The sequence below is a fragment of the Nannospalax galili genome, unplaced genomic scaffold (genome assembly GCF_000622305.1).
Source record: "Nannospalax galili isolate Female #2095 unplaced genomic scaffold, S.galili_v1.0 scaffold1021, whole genome shotgun sequence".
Taxonomy (NCBI): domain Eukaryota; kingdom Metazoa; phylum Chordata; class Mammalia; order Rodentia; family Spalacidae; genus Nannospalax; species Nannospalax galili.
The window spans coordinates 731,006-736,343 of record NW_008344095.1 but is presented as its reverse complement, the minus strand read 5'-3'; positions in this window follow the sequence as shown (position 1 = coordinate 736,343).

Sequence of the window (5,338 nt, the reverse complement as noted above, 5' to 3'; positions counted from 1 at the left end):
TGGATCTTTGTGAGTTAGAGGCCAGCCTGGTGCTAGTAAGTTCCAGGCCAGCTGGGGCTACAGGGAAACCCTGTCTCAAAATAGATTCATTCTCTCTCTCTCTCTCTCTCTCTCTCTCTCTCTCTCTCTCTCTCTCTCTCTCTCTCTCCTCTCTCTCTCTCTCTGAAACCCCAGCATTTGAGAAGTGGAGGCAAGAGAATCAAACCTGAAGCTAGTCTGGACTACACGGCAGGAGCCTTACACGAAGAACATGCCATGATCAAAAAATATACTCATCACATGTTGTAACAAACATGGCTCAGGGACTGGAGAGATGACTCAATAGTTAAGTGCACTGACTGCTCTTGCAGAGGACTCAGGTTCATTTCCTGTACTCATATGTGTGAGTTCTTTCAAACATTTAACAGGTGTAGAGTTTCTCCTAGTTTGAGTCCTTTTATCTATCTGAAGGGAATTGGAATAACTAAACTCTTTCTCATGCTGCCGACACATAGAGAATTTCTCTTCATTGTGAGTTCTTTTATGTAAAATTGACAAGAAGTAATGAATGCTAACACAATGCAAACAGACATAGAGTTTCTCTTCACTGTGAATTCTTTCATGTCTTTGAAGGTAATTTGAACAAGGTTTTTGTACGTTGCTTACAAATACATGGTTCTGACTATTGTGCATCCTTTCATGAATTTGAAGTGAATTATGATTTATAAAGGTTTTCCTACCTTGCTTACATTTGTACGGTATTTCTCTAGTGTGACCTCTTTTGTATATTTAAAGAGAACTGAAATAAATGCTTTTCCACATCACTTACATGTATAAGGTTTCTCACCTCTTTCCCTCATGCTTACATACATAGGATCTCTCTTCAGTGTGATGACATATTTTACATATTTGCAGAGAACTGAAATAACTGAAGCCTTTCCCACATTGTTTACAAACATAGGCTTTCTCCCCTAGGTATTTCAGTCCTGAGGGGTACTGGATATAATGGAATATTTCCCATCTTGGTTACATACATAATGTCTTGCACTATGAATGCTTTCATGACTATAATAAGAATTGAATTTGATGAAGACTTACTTATATGTGTGAGATTTCTTCCACTGTGAGTTCTTTGATGTATGTGAAAAAAAGATATGGGAAAAATCAAGACCAGTGGCACTGGTTTTGGAGGTGCTAGAAACTTTAGGAGGAGGAGCCTAGCTGGAAGACAGGTCAGTGGAGTGGGGGTTTCCCTGGAGGATCATCTTATTCTAGCCCGCTTCCAGTACCTTCCCTCACCTCATTCTCTGCTTTCCAGAAGTGTATAGCTTTACATTTATGGGCTTGCAAAATGATGTGACTGCTTTGCATTTGCACTGCATTTCTAAACAGGACATTCAACGTTAACATGCTCCAAATGTATTGCTTCTGAAATCTGTGTCTCTTCGCCTCCCTGTCTGCTCTCATGTTAATTGTGTTCCTCCAGTTACTTTAGCAACTCCATGGCATGATCCTTAACTTCTCTCTTCACTCACATCCTATGGTCGTTTGAATGAGAATGTCCCCATAGGCTCCAAGTATTTGAACACTTGGTCCTAGTTCATGGTGCAGTTTGAGGAAGGTCATGGAACTTTTAGGAGGTGTGGCCATGCTGGAGGAAGCATGTCACTGGGGGCAGACTTTGAGAGTTCAAACTACACCCCACTTCTAGTCTGTCTTTCTCTACTTCCTGTGTCTGTTTGAACATGTGAACACTCAGCTTTCTGATCTGGTCACCTCTGCTGCCATGCCTCTTAGCCATGATGGATTCTTACTCCCTGGAACCATAAGCCAAAAAACCTCGTCCTTCTATAAACTGCCTTGGTAATGGTGTTTTATCACAGCAATAGAAAAGTAGCTAATACAGAAGTTGGTACCAGAGAGTGGGCTGTTACTGTGAAAAACCTCACCATGTGGGGATTTGGAGAAATGTGGATGACTTTGAGAGTTTGTACTAGGAAATCAGTTAAATGCTATAAGAGCTTAACAGGCCATTCTAGTAGGAGCCTGGAAGAAAGTAGTGCTGAGAGCAATGCAGTTCCAGAGGGAAGTAAGGACTTAAACAGCAACTGAGATAGTTTTGCAGAGCATCTGGCTACAGTCTACCTAAGGTCTAAGAACTTGCCTGAGGCTAAGCTGAAAAGTAACAGACTAATCTCTTTGGCAGAGGAAATTTCAAGGTAGCCTAATGTAGATCAGTGGTGTGGCTAGTAATGGTGAATACTACATATATCTATAGTGAAAAACAGCAAATGGGGCAGAAAGAAATACAGAATAGAGTTTGGAGAGAAAGAGAGCACTAGGAAGTTTAATGCTGAAGCAAAAGCATTTGCTGAAGAAGAGTCTCTCTTTGATAAGAAGATTAGAACCGTTAAGGAGATGCCTCCAGATCTGCACTTGAATAATGGAAAGAGTGCTTTCAGGACACAATCCCAACCAGCTAAGCTTCTGTCCTAGTTTGTTCTCCATTGCTGTGACAAAACACTCTGACCACTACCAACTTGGGGAGGAAAGGGTTTATTCAGCTTACATCTCCCAGGTTGTAGTTCATCAGGAACCTGGAGGCAGGAGCTGGAGCACCAGCCATGGAGGAATGCTGCTTACTGACTTGCTCCCCTGGCCCCTGCTCAGCTTGCTCTCTTATCCAACACAGGCCCACCTGCCCAGGGGTGGCACTATCCACAGTGGGCTGGGCCCTCCCACATCACTCAACAATCAAGAAAATGCCCCACAGACATGGCCATAGGCCAGTCCAATGGAGGCAATTCCCCAATTGAGGCTCCTCAACCCAGGTGTGTTAAGTTTCCAGCACAGCTTCCAACTCCTAAAAGGCAAAGGCCTAAGGGGTTTTCTGTTCCTAGAAAACTACAACATACAGAAGCTGCTGGCAATGTGGATGAAGCCAGGAGAGGTCCATCCAGATGGCAGCTGAACTTGGCTGTGTAGTTCATGTAGTGGTGCTAGTGTTAGAGTCATGAAAGATGTAAGAGTGGAGAGGGGGATATCTGTTCTTCCTCTGTGGTTTCAGAGAGCCATGGAATCCAGGCAGCATACAGTGGGGAGACACTGCATAAAGAAGGCCCTGAGAGGCCAGGAGACCCTGAAAGGTCCATTGTGTGAAGCTGTAAAGGTGGAGCCTGGCTAGCAATGGAGACCCCAAGATGTTGGAGATGCCAGAGCCTTGAGACACCTGCCAAGAAGAGCTGCATACAGGGACTGGCACCAACCCGAGAGAGAGAGAGAGAGAGAGAGAGAGAGAGAGAGAGAGAGGTATGTTTCAGGCAGTAAAGCTGGAGGGGTTGAGCAATCGAAGCTTTTTGTAAGTAGAATATCAGACATGGAGCTACTGGATTTGGTATTTCCCTGCTGTTTTTCAGTCTTGCTTTGGCCCAGTATTTCCTCACCATGCCACCATTTCTCTTTTTGGAAAGGGAATGTGTGGTCAGTTCCATTATATGTTGGAATTTGCTTTTTGATTTTGCAGGGGCTTACAGTTAAGAGATTGGTTTGAGACTTTGGACTCTAGATTTTCTTAATAGTGTCAAGACTATTAAAGACTATGGGGACTTTTAATTGGACTAAATGCATTTTGCATTACGATATGGTCATGAACCTATGGGGACCAGGGAGTGGAATGTGGTGGTTTGAAGGACCATACTCCACAGGCTGTAAGTATTTTGACACTTGGTCCCCAGTTCATGTAGCTGCTTGTGGACAGTCATGGAAACTAGAAGGTGTGGCCATGCTGGAGGAAGGGCATCACTGGGGGTGGGCTTTCAGAGTCAAAGTCACATCCTACTTCCACTCTGTCTTTCTTTGCTTCCTGTTCCTGCTTGAAGATGTGCCTGCTCAGCTTTCTGCTTCAGCCACCTCTGCTGCCATGCCCCTAGCCATGATGAACTCTTACCCTCTAGGACCATAAACCAAATAAACTCTTCCTTCTATATGTTGCCTTGGCCACAGTGTTTTAGCACAGCAATAAAAAAAAATTAACTAATGTACATCCTAAATCTGACCCAGTCATAAACCTTCTTGGCCCTAACTTCGAAGCATATCCAGGCAAGGGTCACATCTCACCATTTCTACTACCATCATCTTGATTGGAGCCACCATACTGTTCACCTAGATTGTGGCAGTAACTGCAACTACCCCCCACCCCCTCACCCCACAAACCGGTCATTAATCTTAGCCCGATGGCATCCATTAAAATGTAAATCATGGATCAGTGTGATGGCTGTGATCTCAGCAGACCCCCAGAGAGTGCTGGGCTTTGGCCTCCCGCTGACATACCGGCTGAGAAGGCAGGGGACTGCCTGAGAGCACCTGCATCCTGCCTCCACATGGTCATGAGCGTCCTCTAATTACACCATACTCATTCCCCTACCTGGGATTTCGTGAGGCCCCTCCCAAGGCCCCAGGGAAGACCTGGCTTTGGTAGGCTAAGGATGAGATCCTAGCAGACAGCCTGAGAGGGTGGGCTCCAACCTCCATCAGTATACCAGCTGTGATCTCAGCAGACTGCCAGAGAGTACTGGGTTCTGGCTTCCCTCTGGCATAGGGGCCGAGAACATAGCAGACCAACTGAGAGTCTAAAACTCACCTCCACCTTAGGGAATTTCCCAAATTTTCTCTGAGTTCCTGCTAATAGGGGTCCAAACCTTAGAAGGAAGTCTGAGTGTACCTAACTGGACCCCGACTTGGGCTTCTGTGGGTGCCCCTGAATAGCTGATCTGAAGCCATCAGTTCCCTCCAAAATAAAACCTGAGAGAACATGAAACATGTACCAACCAGCTTTACATAACCAATAAGGAAAGGACCTAGGCACGCCGATAATACAAACAGAAGCATACTTCAACTTAATTCTCATATCAGAATCATAAACAAGAAAAGAAATTCACATGCCAAAATCACAACAAAAGAATAATAAAATGGAAAGCCAAAACACTATGGCCTCACCAAACTCCACCAGTCCTGTAGAAGAGTTGTACAAGGAGAACTCCCTAGAGATAATCCAGGACATGGAATTTAAAAAGAACAATCATAAACATGATCAAGGAATTCAACAAATTTGAAGAACACATAAACAAACAGATCAAAGAACTAAAAAAAATATGGATAAACTTCTGAATGAATTCACAAAAGAGATAGAAGCATTGAAGAAAACTCAGGCAGAAATGAAGAAGGAAGAGCAAAACTCAATAAGCCAACTTGAAACAACAGGGGAAGCCTCACTGCTCGAATGAAAGAGATGGAAAACAGGACATCAGCACTGGAGGATAAAGTTGAAGAATTGGACCACTCAAGCAAAGATTATGGAAAA